The following is a 23,334-nucleotide window of genomic DNA, read 5'->3' on the forward strand; positions in this document are numbered from 1 at the left end:
AGGTGGTTAAAATTTCTAGTTTATATTTTATATTTTTAAAAATATCAAAAAACAATAGTATTTTATATAAAATTATCAAGATAGAATTAACATTCAAATATATATATACATATTTAAATAGCACAGAACAAAGATTATTTCTGTCCTAAAATGAATCTTGCTATCAATGATTCTGTAATTTTTATAACAGTTTTAGGTAGCATATTAAGAGACACTTAAATGGCCAAAAAAATGATTTTATTCTTAAATTAAATTTAGTGGGCTTCCCTGGTGGTGCAGTGGTTAAGAATCTGCCTGCCAATAGATACAAAATTAAAGAAATAGGAAAAAATTTTTTCCTTATGATGAGAACTCTTATGATATACTCTCTTAACAACTTTCATATATAACATTGATATATACAACGACACGGGTTCGAGCTCTGGCCCGGGAAGATCCCACATGTCGCGGAGCAACTAAGTCCGTGCGCCACAACTACTGAGCCTGTGCTCAAGAGCCTGCAAGCCACAACTACTGAGTCCACATGCCACAACTACTGAAGCCTGAGCGTCTAGAACCCACGCTCTGCAACAAGAGAAGCCACGACAATGAGAAGCCCGCGCACCGCAAGGAAGAGTAGCCCCGGCACACCACAACCAGAGAAGGCCCGTGCTCAGCAACAAAGACCCAACACAGCCAAAAACAAAAACAAACAAATAAATAAATTTAGTGCTAAAAAATAAGATAAATATCATGAATAACTGATAAATTGGAACCCTATATCTAAATGTCTTAAGATTCCATTAATTCAACATAAATAAAATGCCAATAAATGTGAATTTTTTTTTCCCACGACATTTAAATATTACTCTTCTTGGTTGTTAGAGTATATATGTATACTCTATTTTTCTCATTCTTAAAAGAATTTTACAAGGAAAGTGAACAGAACTGTGATCCCCATTACTGTGGATACAAAACGCTGCGGCCTGAGTTAGAATCAAGGTCTTCCTTCTTCCAGCCTAATCCCTTTTCCCTACCAAATTATGTTAACACAGAAAATGTGGTTTACTTTTGACTTTCTGCAACTTAAAATTATTCAATTGTATTTCTAATAATGGATATGAACATTGTTCCTTCCATTTAAAAAAACTATATATATCGTGAAATGTTTACCACAATAAGTTTAGTGAACATCCATTTCTCATATAGATACAAAATTAAATAGGAAAAAGAATTTTCCTTATAATGAGAACTCTTATGATTTACTCTCTTAACAACTTTCATATATAACATTGATATATACAACTGCTTGTGCAGAGATTAGATTGTTGAGTTCTTGTTTTTAATTACATTTATTGTGCTTATTTATTTTCATGTTTGACCAAGCACTAGCACATTGAAGGGAGGAATAGAGATACTCCTTTCACTCATCTCACCGACATATTGCAGGAGAGAGGGGAATTGGAGGGCTACATGAACTTTGAGAAAACAAAACTTCTGAGCAACAAAGTTAAAAGTATTCTATAAGAGTAGAATTATATAACAAACTTAAGCCATCTATCCCCTAAGAGGTATAAAATTTAACAGAATCATTAAGATTAGAAATTCACCACAATACTATTACATGCTATTTTATAATACTTAAAAGTTCCTACATATGTGAAAAATATATCACTCATATGTTATTTTTAACAATGTTAATTCTTCCAATGATTGCAGAATATCTTTCCATTTGTTTGTGTCTTCTTCAATTTCTTTCAGCAATATTGTTAATAGTTTTCATGCACAAGACTTTCACCTCCTTGGTTAAATTTATTCCTAGATATTTTATTTTTTTATTGCAATGGTAAATGAATTGTTTCCTTAATATCTCTCTCTTCTAATTTGTTGCTAGTGTATAGAAACACAACCTTTTTCATATTGATTGCAAATCTATGGTTATTGTTTATTATTCTAATAGCTTTTCAATGAAGTCTTTATGGTTTTCTGTAAATAAAATCATGTCATCCACAAATAGTGACAGTTTAACTTCTTCCTTTCCAATTTAGATGCTTTTTATTTCTTTTTCTTACCTAATTGTTCTGGCTAGGACTTCCAATACTATATTAAATAAGAGTAGTAAGAGTGGGCATCCTTGTCTTGTTCCTGATCTTAGAGGGATAGCTTTCAGGTTTTCATCATTGAGTATGATGTTAGCTGTGAATCTGTCATATATGGCCTTTATTACTTTGAGGTATATTACTTATCTACATATTTTATTGAGAGTTTTTATCATAAATGGGTGTTGAATATTGTCAAGTCCTTTTTCTGCATCTTTTGAGATGATTACTTGATTTTCTCCTTCATTTTGTTAATGTGGTGTATCATGTTGACTGATTTGTGACTGTTGAATCATTTTTGCATCCCTGGAATAAATGCCACCTGATCATTGTGCATGATCCTTTAAATGTATTATATCTGGTTTGCTAATATTTTGTTGTGAATTTTCACATCTACGTTCATCAGAGATATTGGCCTGTAATTTTATTTTTTTGTGCTGTCCTTGTTTGGTTTTTGGTAACAAGGTAATGTTGGTCTTGTAAAATAAACATTCCCACCTCTTCAAATATTTGGAAGAGTTTGAGAAGGATAGGTATTAAATCTTCTCTGAATGTCTGGTAGAATTCACTCATGAAGCTGTCTAGGCCTGGACTTTTGCTTTTTGGAGGGTTTGTGATTACTGTTACAATCTCCTTACTAGTGATTGGTCTATTCAGATTTTCTATTTTTTCATGATTCAGTCTTGGAAGATTGTTTGATTCTAAGAATTTGTCCATTTCTGCTAGGTTGTCCTATTGTTGGTGTATATCTATTTGTAACATTCTCTTACGATCCTTTGTATTTCTGTAGTATCCATTGTAATTTTTAGTCTTTTGTTTCTAATTTTATTTATCTGAACCTCCTCTTTTCTTAGTGAATCTAGCTAAAAGTGTGTCAACTGTATCTTTTCAAAGAATGACCTCTGTTTAATTGATCTTTTCTATTGCCTAAAGTCTCTATTTCATTTATTTCCACTCTGATTTTTATTATTTCCTTTCTTCTACTGACTTTGGGCTTCATTTGTTCTTCTTTTGCTAGTTCCTTTAAGTGTAAGGTTAGAATGTTTGAGAGGTTTTTTGTTTCTCGAGTCAGGCCTGTAATGCTACAAACTTCTCTCATAGTACCACTTTTGCTGCATCCCATAGATTTTGGTAGGTTGTATTTTCATTTTTGTCTTCAGGTATTTTTTTATTTCTCCTTTGACTTCTTCATTGACGCAACAGTTGTTCATTGGCAAGCTGTTTAGTCTTCATACATTTGTGACTTTTCCAGCTTTCTTCTTATAATTAATTTCTATTTTCATATCACTGTCATCAGAAAAGGTGCTTGACATGATTTCAATTGTCTTAAATTTATTGATATTTGTTTTGTGCTGAAACGTATGGTCTATTCTTGAGAAAGTTCCATGTGCATTTGAGAAGAATGTGTACTCTGCTGCATTTGGATGGAATGTTCTGTACAAATTTATCAAATTTGTCTGGTCTAATGTTTCATTTAAGGTTGCTGTTTCCTTGTTGACTTTCTGACTGGGATGATCTATTCACTGATGTAAGCAGGGTGTTAAAGTTCCCTACTATTAACTATTTTTGTGTTGCTGTCAATTCCTCCCTTTAGGTCTGTTAATAATTGCTTTATATATTTTGGTGCTCCTATGTTAGGTGCAAATATATTAATAAATGTTATATATTCTTGATAAATTGTTCCCTTTATCATTATATAATGTCCATATTTGTCTCTTGTTACTTTTTTAGCTTGAGGTTTATTTTAACTGATATGAGTATGTTTACAATTACTTTCCTGTGGCTACCATTTTCTTAGAATATCATCTCCCATCCCTTTACTTTAAGCTTATGTCTGCTTTTAGAGCTGAGATGAGTCTCCTGAGGCAACATGGAGTTGGTTCTTGTTTTTTAATCCATCCAGCCATTCTGTGTCTTTTGACTGGTGAGTTCAATCTATTCACATTTAGGATGATTATTGACAGATGAGGACTTAGTACTGCCATTTTACCTTGTTTTCTGGTTTCTCTATATCTCCATTGTTTCTTTTTCCTTGTGTTTCTGTCTGCCACTTTACTTTGGTAGTTTCCTACAATGTTTTTCAGCTTCCTCTTGTTTTATATTTTATGCCTCTGCTCTAGATTTATGTTTTGTGGTTACCATGAGGTTTATATAAAAGTCTCATAGATAAAATAGTCCTTTTTCTGCTGATGGCATATTATCTTCATTTGCTTGTCCTCTTCCCCTTTATATGTTTTTGTTGTCTCAAATTATCCATTTTTATGTTGTGAGTTTGTAACCAAATTGAAGTGTCTATACTTATTTTTACTGCTTTTTCCTCGTTAACCTCTATGCTATAATTGTTTAACAACCTAATTAATTTATCATTTTTGGTAAGGCAGGTCTAATGGTGATGAACTTCCTCAGCTTTTGTTTGTCTGGTAAATGCTTTATTTCTCCTTCATATCTGAAAAATAACTTTGCTGGGTAGAGTATTCTTGGCTGACAGATTTTATCTTTCAATATTTTGAGAATGTCATTCCACTCTCTTCTGGCATGTAGAGTTTCTGCTGATAGCCTGATGGGGTTCCTTTGTAAGTTACTATCTTTTTTCTCCTGGTTGCCTTAGAAATTCTTTATCATTGCCTTTTGACAGTTCTAATATAATGTGTCTTAGAGAAGGTCTTTTTGCACTGAGATAATAATAACGTGTTCTCTTAATTTCCTGGACTGGTATCTCCAGATCCTTCAGATTTGGGAAGTTCTCAGCTATTATTTCTTTAAATAAACTCTCTGCTCCCTTCTCCCTCTTTTCTCCTTCTAGGATACCCATTATCCTTATGCTGCCTTTCCTAATGGAGCTGGATAGTTCTCATAGAATTTCTTCATTTTTAAAAGGTCTTAGTTCTCTCTTCTCTTCTACCTGAATCACTTCTATATTTATATCTTTGAGTTCACTAATTCTTTTTTCCATATGGTCTCTATTTCCAGTGCTTTCTAATGCCTTCTTCATCTCATTTATTGAGTTCTTCAGCTCTAGATTTTCTGTTTGTTCTGTTTTTCAGAGTTTCGGTTTTGCTAAAGTATTCCCTCCGTTCATTAATTTTATTCCTGAGCTCATTTGAATGGTCTTTCTGAGTTTCCTTGTAACTCACTCACTTTCCTCATGACGGCTATTTTGAACTCTCTATCAGTTAGATTGTATTATTCTATGACTTTAAGTTCGATTTCTAGAGAATTGTCATTTTCTTTTCGTGATACTGTGTTATCATGGTTTTTCATGGTGCTTGAGGAGTTGTTCCTCTGCCAGCGCATTTGAAGTAGCAAACACCTGTCTTATTTAGATAAAGCTTTATAGCTTTGATTCTAACAGTTAAACAAGTTGGTATATATTAAAAGCCTTTCTTTTGTTTTTCAGTAGGTGGCACTACAGCACAAGTTTTTGGTTTCTCTTACCTGAGCTGCCTCTGGCTATATTTGAGAATGGGCATTTCCCACCCTCCACTGCCTCTGTCAGAGGTGAACTCAGTATCCAAGTTGTCACTGTTTGGGTCTCCGGGGTTGCTGGTGCCTTGCTGTGCCAGTGTCACTGCTGTTGCTAGCATTGCCACTGGGGACACCAGGGTAGTGGACACCCCACCGCATCCAAGGTCACCCGGATTGTGGGGAAAGTAGCATGGGTCAAGAGTACCCCTGCTGCATCTGGGGTTGTCAGGTTCAAGGATGCCACTGCCAAAGGTAGGGGGAGGCCAGAATCACAGGCACCCACCAAGGATGGAGGGACCACGGTTGTGGGCCCTTGCCGCCAGCACTGCTGCCTGGTCCCCTGTGACCATGGGTGCCACTGCAGTTGGGATTCTGGCGTTATGTGCTCTGCTACTGGGTTCTCTGGGGCTGTGGGATCACCTGCCATGGTCAGCAGGCTGGGATCATGGGTACCACCTCCAATGCTCCAACAGTTCTGCCTCTTCTTTGTGTTCCAGTCCACTCACTTCCAGATGTACAGATGTGTGGAACTCTCTGACATCCTAGTGTGTTGGACAGAGGAAGCTTTGCTGAGTTATGGATGTTTTACTAGTTGTAGACTGAAGGAGAGAGACAGAGCATCTCATGTTACCATGATGTTGACATCACTCCAAGAGCAAACTGTTTATCCTTTTGAGATGATGTTTTCTTCCTTAACTAACCACAGCAAAAAAACCTCATGTCTTCTGGGTGCTCTTAGAACTCCCAGCTTACATCTATGCTGGAGCTTTGCTTTTCAGTGTGATCCATATAACAACAGTATCATCGTCACCCGAAAGCTTGCTAAAAATATGAAATCTATGTCCCGCTCAGACTCACTGAATCAGAATCTGCAGTTTAATATGTAATTTAACATACATTAAGGTTTGAGAATCACTATGTCAGAACACTTAGTCAGCTGTGTTACAGTTGTTTGAAAATATCTATCTTCTCTTTTGTGATGATGAATTCCTTGATTCCTTGAGAGGGGGGACCATGTCATATATATAAATGTGTACACACACACATATATATAAAATTCTCCCTGCAGCCCTGTCCTTCATGCTTTGCAACTAGAACATTGTTTGATGCTGGTAAGTACTTGAGAAATATTGGTTGAATCTAATTTAACTGACTTACTGAGATAAAAATGACTAAAAATTCCATTTGAACATTCATTCCTTATACCCAAGCTGAGTCAATGTCAACACAGGCAAAATAAGTGGAACTATTAATAACAGCACAAAAGGGCAAATCATTTACCTCTCTAAGCCTAAATGTTTACACCTGTAAAATGAAGACAATCTCTACCTTGCAGGGCTGTTGTGAATACATATCTTTTAAGAAAAACACCTAGCAGAGTGATGACATAAAGAAATGCATTCAAATGACTGCTATCATTTTATCTAGATCACGATAGCGTACTATTTCTCTGTAAATAAGGTAAATAGTTTAAATACCCAGAAAATAGAATTCCTGCCAAATTCAATAGACCTCTGACGATGGTATAATGAAGAGGTCAGTAAATAATTCTATCACCATAAAACAAATGCTAAACTGGATAAATTTGTTAAAAACCATTTCAGAACTCTGGAAACCAACCAAAAGCAAACAAATTAAGAAATATTTATTCAAGAAAAACTATGCTGAAATTAATGAAGAACAGTAAAAGTGTAAGGCTTCCCTGCATGGGGCTACTCCTATATTAAATGTCCCTTCCCAAGTCTGTCAATTACTAAGGCAAGACTGGCCTTGCTGAACAGGGAGTGTGCCTGATTGCCAGGGGAGGACAGAGTCTTGAAGTTACATTGGCATTACCAGTGAACTAGAAAATTTGGTTATAAATGAATGGGGAAAACCTTCGGTTCTGACAGCCTGAGGTTTTGGTCCCAGTTGGGAAGAGCAGTGGACCAGACAAACACTTAATGGAATGATCCTGAAAATGAGATCTATATAAGCGCTGATTAAAAAATGGAAATCACAGAAAAAACCCAAGTGAAAATTCTTGAGTATGACTTATATAAACTAACAATAGATTTTACATGAAAGGAAGAAGATTCAATCAACTTGAAGACAGACCAAGATAAATCATCTGAATTGAAAAGAAAAATGTAAAAGATTAAAGAAAAAGAACACAGCTTTAAAGACTTATGGGACAGCATCAAGCATCCAACATTTAGTGGGGATATCAGAGGGGAGAAATGAGCATAAAAATTATAAGAAATGAGGGCCCCAAATATTCATATTTGATGAAAAATTATCACTTCAAAAATCCACAAAGCTCAACAGATCCCAAGAAAGATAAACATAGAGAGATCCACACCAAAACATATCATAATCAAATTACTGAAAGCCAAAGACAAATAGAAAAATTTGAAAGGAAAAAGGGAAAAATGACTCACTACATATAAGGCTACATCAGTATGAATAACAAGCTGATTTCACATCTGAAAAAATAGCGACCCGGAAGGTAATGGAATGATACAAAGTGCTGAAAGGAAAAACTGCCAAAGATAATTTTATATTCAGAAAGAGGATCATTCATTTCTAGCATATCAGCCTTACAAGAAATACTAAAGAAAAGTTTTAAGGCTGAAAGGTATTAAATCTACCAGAAGAAAGATAGAGGCCTGGAAGCATAAATACATGAGTAAATAGAAAAGACGCTTAAGTATTTATTTTCTCTTTTATTTTCTTAATTTCTTTTAGAAGCATAAAATCATATATAGCAACATCATTAGCATTATCATTAACACTATGGCCTTACTGATTTTCTGCCTCGCTGTTCCATTAGAAATTTCAATACCTCCTTCTCAGAAATTAATGAAACAGCTAGGCAGAAAATCAGTAAGGCCATGGAAAACTTTAACGACATCAAGTAACTTGACCTAAATAACATTTAAAGAACCCTCAACCTCACAACATCAGATTACGAATTCTTTTCAAGATCACATGGAACATTCTCCAAGACAGACATATGCTCCACATAAAATAAGTATTAATAAATTCATAAGAATTGAAATCATAGAAAGTATGCTCTCTGATCTCAACAAAAATATATAAATCAGGAACAAACAGTTTTGGGAAATAATAAAATATTTAGAAGTTGAACAACCCATTTCTAAATCACCTTTGGATGAAAAATAAGTCACAAAGAAAATCAGAAAATTGACTGGAAATAAAAACACAACATATAGAAATGTATGGTATACAGTAAAAGCAGTGGTTAAAGTGACAGTTACAGCTTTCAGTGCTATTTTGGAAAGGAAGAAAAATCTAAAATCATAATCTAAGCTTCACTTCAAGAAGGTAGAAAAAGAAAAGAAAAAAGTTCAAAAGGAGGTAGAATTCACAAAATAAGGATCAGAGTAGAATCAATGAAATAAAAACAACTGCAAAAAAATCAAGGCAACTAAAATTGGAAAGACTTAAAAATTTATAAACTTTTAGCTAAACTGACCAAGAAAAAAAACAGAGTAAAATACAAATTAACAAATCAATAATGAAATAAGAAACATCGCTATAGACCTACAGTAATTTCTGGATTATAGTGGAATTTGAAACATTTACGCCAACAAATGGACAACTTAGACTGAATGGACAAATTCAATGAAAGACATAAATTACCAAAATTGACTCAAGAAAAAGAAGAAAAGTAGAATAATAAGGTAAAGAAATTGAATTAGTAATTGAACATTTTCCCATGAAAAAAATCCCAGACTCAGATTGCTTCACTGGCAAATTATATCCAACATTTAAGGAAGAAATTAAACCAACCCAATACAAACACTTACAGAAAACAGACAAGGAAATACCTCTAAATGAATTTTATAAGGCTAATACAACCCTGATACCAAAGAAGATAACCATATTTCAGGAAAACAAATCTACAGCTTAATATGCCACATGAATGTAGACACAGAGTTCCTTCCCAAAATATTAACAAATTCAATCCACCAACATGTAAATTATGCATCATGACCAAGTGAAATTATACCCCAGTAATGCAATCATAACATCTGAAGATCACGTACTGTAATAAGCCATGTTAATAAAGGACAAACAGCATGATTATTTCAGTAAGAGCAGGAAACACACACAACAAACAGGAAATACAAAGGAACTTCCTCAAACTGATAAAAGCGTCTACAATAAAACCTATAACTAACATCAGAATTAATGGTGAAAGACTATATGCTTTGCCCTTAATCAGAAAAAAAGCCAGGAAGTAAACACTCACTACTTCTTTTTAACATTTACTGGCAGCTCTAGGTAACACATTAAGACAAGCAAAAGAAATAAAAGGCATCTAGGTTGGAAAGGAAAAAGTAAAACTACTTTTATTTGTAGAGGATACAATCCTTTACGTAGAAAATCCCAAGGTACCTAAAAAAAAAACTATTATAATAAGTAAGTTCATCAAGGTCACAGAACTCAGGATCAACATTCAAAAATCTATTTTATTTCTATATACTAGCATTGAACAACCTGAAAATAAAATTAAGAAAAGAATTACATACACAGTAACTTCAAAATGAATAAAATACTTGGGAAAACATTTAACAGAAAAGCACAAGAACTTAAGACTAAAAACCACAAAACATTGACAAAGGAAATTAAATGAGATCTAAATAAATGAAACAAAATCATGTTCATAGACTGAAAGACAATATTGTTAAGTGGCAATTTTCCCCAAATTGATTTGTGGACTCCATAAAATCCTTAGCAAAATCCCATGAAGGGGCTTCCCTGGTGGCGCAGTGGTTGAGAGTCCGCCTGCCGATGCAGGGGACACGGGTTCATGCCCTGGTCTGGGAGGATCCCACGTGCCGCGGAGCAGCTGGGCCCGTGAGCCGTGGCCGCTGGGCCTGCACGTCCGGAGCCTGTGCTCCGCAACAGGAGAGGCCACAACAGTGAGAGGCCCGCATACCGCAAAAAAAAAAAAAAAAAAAACATGACCCATGAAAGAAAGATAAATAGAGGCTTTGTTATGAAATTTGATCAATGAAACTTGATCTGAGAATGTCATATATTCTATACCAAAATTCCATCAAGTTTTGTGTTTGTTTGTTTGTTTTTGTAGTAATTGACAACCTTATCCTAAAATTGACGATCTTATTCTAAAATGTATATGGAAATGTAAAAGACCTAGAATTTGAATTTTTCAATTTGTATTAAAAAATAAAGTTGAGCCATAAACTAGGAGAATATATTTGAAAATCATATATCTGATAAAGACATATATCTAGAATACATAAAGAACTCAAACCTCAATAAACAAAGACAAATAACCCAATTTTAAAATGGTCAAAAGATATGAATAAACATTTCACCAAAGATATATAAATGGCTAATAAGAAAATAAAAAGATGTTCAACTTCATTAGAGAAATGCAAATTAAAACCACAATAAGATATCATTACACACATAGTAGAACAGCTATAATGCAAAATACTGACAGTACCAAGCTTTGGCAAAAATGTGGAGAAAATAAAACCCTCACATGTTACTGGTGAGAAATGTAAAATGGCAGACTTCCCCTGTTGTGCAGTGATTAAGAATCCACCTGCCAATGCAAGGGACACTGTTTGAGCCCTGGTCCGGGAAGATCCCACATGCCATGGAGCAACTAAGCCCATACACCACAACTACTAAGCCTGTGCTATAAAGCCCGCAAGCCACAATTACTGAGCCCACGTCCCACAACTACTGAAGCCTGCATGCCCTAGAGCCCGTGCTCCACAACAAGAAAAGCCACTGCAATGAGAAGCCCGCACACTGCAATGAAGAGTAGCCCCCGCTCGCCGCAACTAGAGAAAGCCCGCATGCAGCAATGAAAACCCAACACAGCACCCCCCAAAAAACAAAAAAGAAATGTTAAATGGCACAGACACTTTGGAAAATAGTTTGATAGTTTCTTGAAAAGTTAACAAGTACTAACCTTGGGACTCAACAATTCCACCCCTAGGTACCTACACAAGAGCAGTAAAAATATGTCTTCACAAGCACCTGTACACAAAGAAATACCCCTAGCATCATTATCCTAACAGCCAAAAGTCTAAAAAAAAAAACTATATGTCCATCAATTGATGATTGAATAAACAAAATACGATATATCCATACAATGGAATATTATTCATCATTGGAAAGCAATGAACATGCAACACTGTGGAAGAACCTCAGGAATCTTATGCTAAGTGAAATAAGTCAGACACAAAAGATTGCATAGGAATGATTCCATTTAAATGAAATTTCTAGAAAAGACAAATCTATAGCAACAGATAACGGACCAGTGGTTGCCCGGGGCTGGAAGTGGTAGCAAGGATTGAATGCAAAAAAGTACCAGGAAATTTTTGGTGTGATAGAAATGTTCTAAAACTCAATTGTAGTGATTATTGCACAGGTTTGTAAATTTACTTTAAAAATCATTGAATTGGTATTTCCCTGGTGGCGCAGCGGTTAAGAATCCGCCTGCCAATGCAGGGGACACGGGTTCGAGCTCTGGTGCAGGAAGATCCCACATGCCGCGGAGCAACTAAACCCGTGCACCACAACTACTGAGCCTGCGGTCTAGAGCCCACTAGCCACAACTACTGAGCCTGAATGCCACAACTACTGAAGCCCGTGCGCCTAGAGCCTGTGCTCCACAGCAAGAGAAGCCACCGCAATGAGAAGCCTTCGCACTGCAATGAAGAGTAGCCCTCGCTAACAGCAACTAGAGAAAGCCCGTGTGCAGCAATGAAAAACAAACCCAGCGCAGCCAAAAAAATAAATAAATCTATTTTTTTTAAATCATCAAATTGTACAGTTATAATGTGAATTTCAGAGTATGTAAATTAAACCTCAATAAAAGGAATTTAGACTAAACAATAAAACAATAGACAAGACTAGGCTGACTGCAGCAGAGACTTGTATTAGGGTGAATGTTCAGTCTCTTGTCATGTCCCCTTCTATCATAATTTCTTCCTGACCCACAGCAGTGCTCATCCTCACCAGCCCCACCATGGAAAATACAACTGCTCAACATATTTCTGCTCTCTGGGCCACGGTTCACTGGACAATAAGTGGGCACCAGGTTGAGCTCATGAAGATTTAGATTTGAAATCAAGAAAGCAACATTGGTCTCTCTGTCATTGATCCTCTATTATGTATCTTCATAATTTGTTAATTACAAGAAAAAAAATAGATATACAGGAAAAAATAATAAAAAGTGGAAGAAGGAGTCTGCCTAGTCTTTCAACAATTTCCAAAATCCAGTCCTGGTTCTTACCATGATTCAGCTACATGACCCCTACTCTCATACAATGAGACATCTGTGAGGTCTTTAATAACAAGAAAAAACTCTTTTTGACCAAGTTAGTGTAAAAAGTCCTAACTAATGCAAGGATCAGTGCTTCCCAATTGAGGCAAGGAAACCTGAAGAGTGGGGAGGTGTTTTGGGTTTTCACAAGCATTGGAGAGCATTACTAACATTTAATGGATGATAACCAGGTTTACAGGTTACATATTCTGAAATGTGAGAAATGGTCCACCTCAAGAAAAGTTCCTGCCCCAAACACTCAAGAGATTCCCATTGAGGAATAGTAACACAGACCTAGACTTACACTAGCAACATTTAAAAAAAAATTACAGAAACCCAGTGAAAATAAATCATCATGCCATCATACTAAAAAGTAAGAAACAGAGGTTCCTTCCAATTCATGAATACTACTTCTCAGGGGTAACCACTATTAACAGTTTGGTGTATATCCCTGCAGCCTTTTGTCTTTCCTTAGAAGAACACATCTAGATTTTCAACACAAAACACATTATCTTTCACTTAAAAATATATCAACTATCACTTTAAGTAATAAGTAACCAATGAACAAGAATGTAAAGGTTATTGTTATAAAATATTTAAAATAGATAACTATAAATGTTGTGTCATAACACTGATATGTATTATAAGATATTTTCAAATTTTAAAACTTAAATATTTATGTCAAATACTGTTCTGCCTATGTTTTCCTCTAAGAGTTTTATAGTGTCTGTCCTTACATTTAGGTCTTTAATCCATTTTGAGTTTATTTTTGTGTATGGTGTTAGGGAGTGTCCTAATTTCATTCTTTCACATGTAGCTGTCCAGTTTTCCCAGCACCACTTACTGAAGAGACTGTCTTTTCTCCTTGTTCATTCTTGCTTCCTTTGTCATAGATTGGGTGACCGTAGGTGCATGGGTTTATCTCTGGGCTTTCTATCCTGTTCCATTGATCTATATTTCTGTTTTTGTGCCAGTACCATACTGTCTTGATTACTGTAGCTTTGTAGTATAGTCTGAAGTCAGGGAGCCTTATTCCTCCAGCTCCATTTTTCTTTCTCCAGATTGCTTTGGCCATTTGGGGTCTTTTGTGTTTCCATACAAATTGTAAAACTTTTTGTTCTAGTTCTGTGAAGAATGCCATTGGTAATTAGGGATTGCACTGAATCTGTAGATTGCTTTGGGTAGTATACTCATTTTCACAATGCTGATTCTTCCAATCCAAGAACATAGTATATCTCTCCATCTATTTGTGTCATATTTGATTTCTTTCATCAGTGTCTTGTAGTTTTCTGCATATAGGTCTTTTGCCTCCTTAGGTAGGTTTATTCCTAGGTATTTTATTCTTTGGTTGCAATGGTAAATGTGTATAGCACAGGAAAAAAAAAAAGAAGGTACAATCTGTTTGCAGGACATTTATTAAGTTAACCTTAGAAATACATTTCAATATACATTAGGTGCAGACAAATACTGTTGATTCCACTTATACGAGGTACCTAGAATAGTCAGATTCATAGAGTCAGAAAGTACACTGGTCAATGCCAGGGGCCGAGGGGTAGGGGTGGGGAGGGGTTGGGGAGGAAGAATGGGAAGTTAGTGTTTAAAGGGGACAGAGTTTCACTTTCAGGAAGGTTAAAAATTCGGGAGATGGATGATGGTGAGAGTTGCACAACAATGTGAATGTACTTAGTGCCACTGAACTGCACAGTTAAATATGGTTAAAATAGTATGTTTTATATTATGTGACTTTTACCACAATAAAAAAAAATTTTTTAAACTCCAAGATAATTTCATTTCCATCTTCATAAAAATTTACATATAGCAGTACTCATAGGTAGCAACTAATAGGAGGCAGAGGGGACTAAAATTGAATAAAATGACCTGTGCAACTTCTCTACATGCCAAAAATGTTTAAAAATCAAGACAAAACAGCCTTCAGGGCACATAGTAAATCATATATCTCACTGCAAGAGAGAGGCTTAAACTAAAGCCAAAGAATGTGATTTACTACCAGCATTTCCAGAGTTCCCCACAGCCTTCACTACACTGCATGATGGTAGGATTTCATCGGGTAACTGTTCTAACTTCTCGCCTGAACTTTTTTTTTCTCCCTAGAATGATATTATCTTTCAAATTACACTCTAGAAGAATTCATCACTCTGACAATGTATCATTAATCAAAGTAAAGAGGGTTGATATTTTATAGCATTTTGGAATGGATGGCACCTTATAGAAGTTAAGGTCCAACAGTAAAAGTTCTAGTTTAGTTAGAAAAATGATACACTTTATGGTAGTGTCAGTGTTTCAAAACTCTAGCACCATCATCCCAAACCCTGGCTATCCGGCAACATTAATAATCATGTTGACATAACCATGCATCCTTATATGATCCAGAAGTTCCAGCTCAAAGAAGTTCACATGTGATTTAGACCGACGTTACTTCCTAAGTTTGAAACAAAATGTTGAAATGTCTCTTTTCATGGTCCTAACTTGCACTGATTTTCCAGTTGCAAAATTTTAGAAGAGATTTACTGCAACCACAGCCTTGTATTAAAAATGGAAAACTCTACTGATGTGTATAAAATGGATGACTAATAAAAAAATAAATAAATAAATAGATAAATAAACATTTAAAAAAATGGAAAACTCTAATTCCTGTAGAAGAGTTTTGTTATTTTATTGGTACTTGCTAGGTAAATAGATAATAGAGGTAGAGACAGAGGTGTACACATATACACATACACAGAAAAAATTGTGTTACATATACACAGAACCCAAGAAACATTATGAATTCACTGGTTACAATGACTGTTGAACACAGTTGGAATTTGGATAGCTTTTAACTATAAAAATCATTTCAGGAAGATGAAATTATGCACTAATGGAATTTTTAAAAAAGAAAAAAAAATATATATATATATATGTATATATATATGTGTAGGTATATAGGGTTTTTTGGCCTTACTTTTGAGAAAACACTTCCCTCCCATATAGAGAATATTTTCCCAAGTACAGTTTTTTCTGGTTTCTTTGATGTGAATTAACTCATATGCAATTGGTAAATAAGGGAATGATGTCAGAATAAAACTATGGAGTTTTATTGATTCTTAAGTTTTTCTTTTCCAGCACATTACTGTTTTGAGGCAATCGGGGGCAAGCTGTCTCACAATTAAAGCCAAAATCTTAGCAATTTATAAAGATCTTAGGGGGAAAAAAAAGCTGAAAATCTATAAAAATGCCTCCCCACAGTGCAAGTACAGACTACTTTAATGACTTTAATGACCATGCATTCCACTAAGTTAAGCTATCTGGAAAAAATGTGAGTGCAGATAAAGAAGTAATAAAGATACTCTCTGATTTAAAACACTGGATTAAGAAAGGAGGCAACAGTTTGATTCAGAGTTTTCATTTTGACAAAAATGATGTCATTAGAAGTGAATTACTACCAGGACCTATATCACAGAGAAGGAAACACAAGTCCTCAAGGAACATGTGCCAGTGGTTTTATAAGGACGGTTAACTGTTTTTCTTAGGGCTCTGATTACAAAGTGCCATGGGATTTGAGTGGCCTTCCCCTAACCCTAATTTTTCCTGGAGCCCTATTAGATAGGTAGGGGATTATCCAGAATGGGAAGTTTTTCAGAAATTGTATATTGCTACGGCAGTAATACATGTATACTAAAGAACTGTGCTTTAATTTATAGTAAAATATACTTTTTTATTAAAACTCATCAAAACATTTGCTCAAGGTATATTTATCCAAAGAAACCTCCACAGATTATTTTGCTAGCATATTTCTATTTATATATTTATATATATATATATATATATATATATATATATATATTAAATACAGTGCATGATGATAATGTAAGGATCCCGTTAACTAAAATCAACAATAACAAACCAGACTAAATCTCTCGGAGTTGGAAGCTACATAGAAAAGAAGGAATACTAAACATACCAAGCAGATAAATTTTCTCAAATTATCATGTATCTATGATAAGATGCAATAAGCCCATGAAATTTCCACCTAGTAAAACTATCTTTGCAGAGTAAAAATTATTTATAAAAATACATAACTATGAACATCCTAACCCAATAAACAAGAATGAAAAAGACTGAGGTAAGAGATGGATGGGCCCCTGGGCTGGACAGATGGTATTTGTCAAGCGGAGTAAAATTGGAGCTTTGTTTTCCCTAGACACTCCAAGGACCAAGTTAATGACAGGAGCTGAGCTCTGCTGGAGTAAAGAGATAAGATGACCACTCTTGAGGTCAAGGAGACCTCCCCGACTGCACATGTGCAGAAAGGCTCCTTGGGGGTCAAAAGGGAGGGACGCCACCCCATAATAGGTGCTGTCAAACCTCCCACTAGCCTCTGTGCTGGAATCCATCTTGGTAAAACTCAACATGCTCAGGCATGTTGAGGAGTGTCCTAGAACAGGTCAGATGTGGGAAGAGAAGTGAGATAATTGGTCAAAGGTAAACAAAGACCCGGACTAACTGCCCTGTACAAATGATTTAACCATCTCTTTACTACACTCTTCCTCATTAGGGAGGACGCCCACACCCTTTCTCTCCAGGTGTGTATTTCTGTCTTGCTTCTGTCTTAAATAAAAAAACAGTTTCTCTGTGTTCTCCCCCACATGTTGCACTGTGTCTCTAATAATAAACTTTGTACCTGTTTTTACAGTGTTTGCCTCCTTAAGAAATTGATTTTTCAAATGGGGCAAGAGTCGGGGGAACTTTGCTTCTAGCCTCTAGCCCCTGGTAGCTAGGATTCTGCTCAGGTAGCTCAGGTAGCTGAGCCCTGGTTTTCATTGAGGCTACCCAGGTTCGATTCCTGGGCAGGGAACTAAGACCCTGCTGCCGTCTCTCTCAGATCAAGATGGAGCCTCATCTCTCAATTTTTTCACATTATTAAAATATATACTCTATTCTTAGAGCAAATTGTTATTTTGCTTTTCTGATGAACCCACCTTTACAGACAGTCTTAGTACAAATTTATTCCCTAAAAATAGGCTTTACCATAGGGTCAACTCTGAATTTTCCATGAAAGTTGAAGTAAAGGTATCCATAAATAAAGGACTTGACCAAAGTTTTCGTCTACTGTTAGGATCAAAAGAAAGAAAGAAAAAAGTCAACTTCAGGCCAGCTGAAAGGTAAAGAAACAAAGGACAGGAATTTCCATATAGCAGACACCAGAAAGAAAAACAGAGTTTGACTAAAAGTCCCCATATAAATACATGAAGAAACAGGAGAAAACTAAATATTTATAGGATGAAAGAAAATTGCAACAGAGAAACTCACAACAGAATCATGTTTCAAATCCAGTTCTGCTCATCGTATTTCTAAAAACAGATACGAAATTTGCATGAGTAGTACAAAAATGTCAATGGTATAAAGAACTACTTATTGCAAGCTAGTTAGGAATCAAATCCTGGAAGTGTGAAATTCATTTGACTGAAGTTTATTGCTTATTCCAGCATCATTTCAATATAACTTTAAGTAGAACTTAAAGGACCCTTAGATTTACCTTTCCTCCAAAGATCTAATGGAAACCACAGGTTTTATTAATCAAAGATTTATGTGTTATTATTCCTTCTTGACACATAAGGGATAATAAAAAAAAAGCAAGTACCTGGACACAGGCCTCAGATAATAAATGCAATTTACTATTCAATAGACAGTAAATGTCAAATAAAAGTAATCTGGACTCAATATTTAGTACTATCATAAAGTAACGTGAGAGTAACAAAATAAAACACACTTAATGCCATTAAACTATTTAAAAATAAGACAATATGGCATATAAATGTAATAGCTAAAAAATAATATATTGTCAAAATTTTTAAATCACTTGCTATTAAGAAAAATAAAATGTGATCTCAGCCTTTCAAATTTTATTGCAACATTAAAAATTCTATTTAGAGAGCATTCTTAAAAGTGAGCCAGAATAGCAACAAGAAAACAACCTAGGAAATTCACACCTGCAATCTGCTTTCTATTTGCAGTTTTGATGCCATATAATTATACAGTATATTAATTATCTTAGCAAGTACTTACTACTGTTTTCAACTAATATTACATGTATAACATATCCAGATGAGTTAGCTGCTTTTAGCAATTACACATATTTGAGATACATGAAGAACAAATGATTTAATATGCAATGATTTGAATTACAGATTTTTAGGCATAGCAGAATAAACTCACTAATAAATAACAATCAATAGTTTTTCATTCGTTTTCTTATACATAGTAATGCTACTACTATGTATAAATAGTACATCACAATTGACAATTTTTATCCCATAAATACCAATGAACATAAAATATAGTAAAAAAGAAAAAACTACTGTAAAATTTGTCAGACTCCATGAAAAACCTGTAAGATAATATGGGTAGCACCTGTAAATTATAAAGACTCCTCAAATAATCAGCATCAATGTGATTGATTAAAGGGTCAGACATGTGGTTAGACTAATGATTTTTTTTTAATCAACACACATTTATTATCTCATGAGTTCCATGAGTCAGAGTCTAGTTCCAGCTTAACTGGATGCTCTGCTCAAGATCTTAGAAGGCTGCAGGCAAGGTGTGGGCCAGGCTGCATTCCTTCCTGAGTTTGGGGTTCTCTTCCAAGCTCACAGGGTTGTTGACGGAATTCAGTTCCTGAGGCTACAGGACTGAAGTTCCGGTTTTCTTGCTTGCTGCCAGCCTGAGGCTGCTCTCAGTTCCTAGAGGCTGCCCACACTTTCTTGCTATGTGGCCCTCTCCCTCTCCCAGGCCCTCTCACTACAGGGCAGGTTACTTCTTTAAAGTCCACTAGAGGATCTCTCTGACCTCAGGGAGGGCCTCGGTCTCCCTTTTAAGAGCTTTCATGTGATTAAGCCAGGTCCACCCAGAATCAACTCCTTTTTGATAACTCAAAATCAATTTATTTGAAACCATAATTACATCTGCAAACCCACTTGACCTTTGTCACATTCTATTGGCAAGTCACAGGTTCTCAGACTAATGATCTTTATGGTCCCCTCTAATATTGAGCTTCTATTATTTTCTATTTGGATAAGGAAGAGGTCTGTATTTTTCTAAAATTTTACCTCACTGTATTTTCACAAAAGTCTTCCAAAATATGTATTGCTATAACACTTTTTAAAACTCCCTAAAACCAAAAGTAACCATTTCATTCTTTAGAGTCATTATCATTAAAATACTTTGTTTTCTAGACTCTAAATTTAGATGGTCTAAGAACTGCATTGAATTTCTACAAATACTATATCCTGACTAATAAAACCTAATGCATGGAGCACCTGCTATGAGCAGAATACTTTTATATTTGTTGTCATTTAATCAGATCCTCACAACATCTCTGCAAGCTTCTGAGCTTGCATATATGAGTTTTATCTTAAAGATTCTTTTAGCATAAATATTACAGAAACACCCTCTTTTCCCTTTGAGATGAATTCAGGCCACCTCTGCATTAAACCCTAGCACTGCAAAATGGTCACAAGCACATGAAAAGATGTTCAACATAATTAGTAATCGGGAAAATGCAAATGAAAACCGTAATGAGATACTACTTCACGCCCACTAGGTCAAAAAGTGAGATTAATAACTGTTGGCTAGGGTATAGAGAAATCAGAACTTTCATATTGTGTTGATAGGTATGAAATGGAGCAGCCACTTTGGAAAACACTCTGGCAGTTCCTCAAACAATTAAATACTAGAGTTACCATACAACCCAGCAAGTCCATTACTAGAGATATAGCAACGAAAAATTAAAACATATGCCCACAAAAACCTGTCCATAAATATCACAGCAGCATTATTCATAATGGCCGAAAGGTGGAAACAGCCAAATGTCCATCAGACAATGAATGGATAAATAAAATGTGATATATCCATACAATGGAATGTTATTTGGCCATAAATAAATAAAGCACAGATACATGCCACAACATGGATGAAACTTGAAAACATTATACTAAGTAAAGGCAGCTAGTCAAAAAGACCACATATTGTATGATTCAATTTATATTAAACATCTAGAATGGGCTAATCCATAGAGACAGAAAGTAGATAAGTCGTTGCCAGGGGATTACAGGGAGGATGGTAGGGGGGATGGGAATAGTAGCAAAATGGTACAGCTTTCTTTTTGAAGTGATAAAAATGTTCTACAATTAACTGTGGTGACAGTTGCACATACCCGTGAATGTACAAAAATCTATTGAATTATAAACTTTAAATGGATAAGTTGTATAGTATGTGAGTTATATCTTAATAAAACTGTTTTTAAAAAATTCTTGTCTATGATGCCTCTATAAGTGCTCTTGATCTATCTTTTGGGTAAGCCATCATTCTGTCTTTAGAAATTTTGGTTGATCAAAGACTTAATTGCAATGCCCTCCAAGGAGTCTACCTGGGTAAACTAAACTTTCAGACTCACCAGGCTGTCAGTAAACCACTCTTGGCAACAGTCTGCTCACAAGGATAAGAACAGGAACAACAGTTTACCAATGAGACGGCATCAGTTGTTATTCTTGGGAGTCTTGCAATAGTTCACACAGAAGTACAGCTCAGATAGATGAGGGACAGACCTGTTTTAGAAGCCTTATTTCCCACCAGAGTCAATCCCCATCTGCAGGTTTCCAGAGCCCCACAGCCCACGTGTCAGCTACAAAGCTCGCCATGTTCAGGGAGCTGTGGCTTACCCCAAGTATTTATAGTCCTCCCATTAGACGCAATTTGCCAATGAGGAGTCACGTTTACCGTGAATATGTTGTCTAGGGACATAGGTGACATTAGGACCTTTATCTGTTTCCCAGGAAAAGAGCTAGAAAGTTAACTAAAGGTCAAATTCTCAGACACAAGAGGAAAAGCTTTTCTTAACCCTTCACCAACATAACATATTAACATACCATACATTCTTTTAATTGTCCAATCTTTGGTTTTCAAAATTTAGAGAGAAATAAACTTTGCCATTTAAAATGTAATTTTAAATGATTTCACGAGCTTGATCATATCATTCAGGATTTATTCATGCTTTCACTCATTCAAAAATGAGATTTTTACATGCCAGGTACAATGTTAAGCACTAAGAATACAGTGATGAACATGACAGAAATAGTTCCTCTCCTTACAAGATTTGAAATTTATCAGAAGAGATAAAAGAGTAAAAAGTCAATAACAATATAGTTTAAAAAATCCTTTGACAGAAGTTCAAAGTTACAATCATATTGAATCATACAGAATTATTTATATTTAAGAAAGAAAAGCATGCCAATACTCAGTTGTTTATATATATTTTAAATACTTATTTTTTTATGTGTAACACTAATATTTATAAATAGCAAATTTATAAATTTTTTAGGATATTGACATTACCTGGACTCTAAAATCATGTGAATTTACGATAATTCCTTTTTGAGGGAACATTTACTCCCCATGCTTATATTTCTATCTTATTTGTGAGACTTTGGGAGAAGAAAGTGAGTGTGCTGACCTCTGCCCTTTCTGGGTTCTCCAAGGGCTACCTGTCCAGAGAGGGATGTATTCCAGTCTAGATCTCCATTAAGGAGTTTTTCTGGGTAGGTCCTGCCCTGTCTATAACATTGGGGCAGGGGGGAGGGCAAAAAGTTCAGTTCCAGGAAATATCAGGAAGCTGATCTGTCTGAACACCCATGCTACAACCACCAATTCTGATTGTATCGATAATAAAACTGATATTTTGATTTCTACCCTCTGACTCTAATACCTGTTTCTCAATTGGTTTAGAACATGGAAAGTGAAGAAAGAGATGTTATATATTGCCCTTCAAAAATTGCAGTACACTCTGAAACTGGCCAACAATTATCTATACTGTAATCTCATTCTGAATTACATATTGTCACAAGTCAGGTTGGCCAAGAAACCAATTCTGAGATTTGCCTGCCTGACTTTTACTGGGGAGTTCTCTGAGAAGAACACCTGTGGGCGAGTGAAGGAAGCAGAACTGGGCAAAGAAGAGAGTTGAATTTGATGCAACTGCCAATCCCAAGGGAGGAGCTGTGATGGCCCATCGGAGTTGTCCCCAATTGAGGCAAGAGGTAGCTGGGAATTTGTACCCTAACATAGACCAGATATTGGCCCAGAGGATTGGCTGCCTCCAGGGATGGAGTGTAGGCTTGGAGGTGGCAGTTCTCTTTGGGCAAAGGCAATTCCAGGGGAGAGGCTCAACTATGATACAAATGCAGGTAACATTCCAGGCAGCTAGGGTAGTGAGTGTCTCATTTCTAAAGAGGAAGATCTGGGTGGCACACATAGCATCTACATTATGTGTGTACACAGCATTTAAAACGGGTACACTAGGATCATCCAAGTAAGCAACCACGATATTATCCAAAGGACCAGCTATGGCCTAAAATTACTGTATTATCCTGAACATTAACAGAATAACGGTAGTGTGAGCCTAAAAGCTGATACTGGTCA

General features: G+C 35.5%; 1 protein-coding gene across 4 annotated transcripts in view; it reads right to left on the reverse strand.

Annotated features, from left to right (window-relative positions):
• The window catches only part of ZBBX (zinc finger B-box domain containing), a 113,506-nt gene that overhangs the window by 56,651 nt on the left and 33,521 nt on the right, over window positions 1–23,334 (reverse strand). The gene's annotated exons all lie outside the window — the stretch shown is intronic.

Source organism: Orcinus orca, chromosome 5 (genome assembly GCF_937001465.1).
Source record: "Orcinus orca chromosome 5, mOrcOrc1.1, whole genome shotgun sequence".
NCBI lineage: Eukaryota > Metazoa > Chordata > Mammalia > Artiodactyla > Delphinidae > Orcinus > Orcinus orca.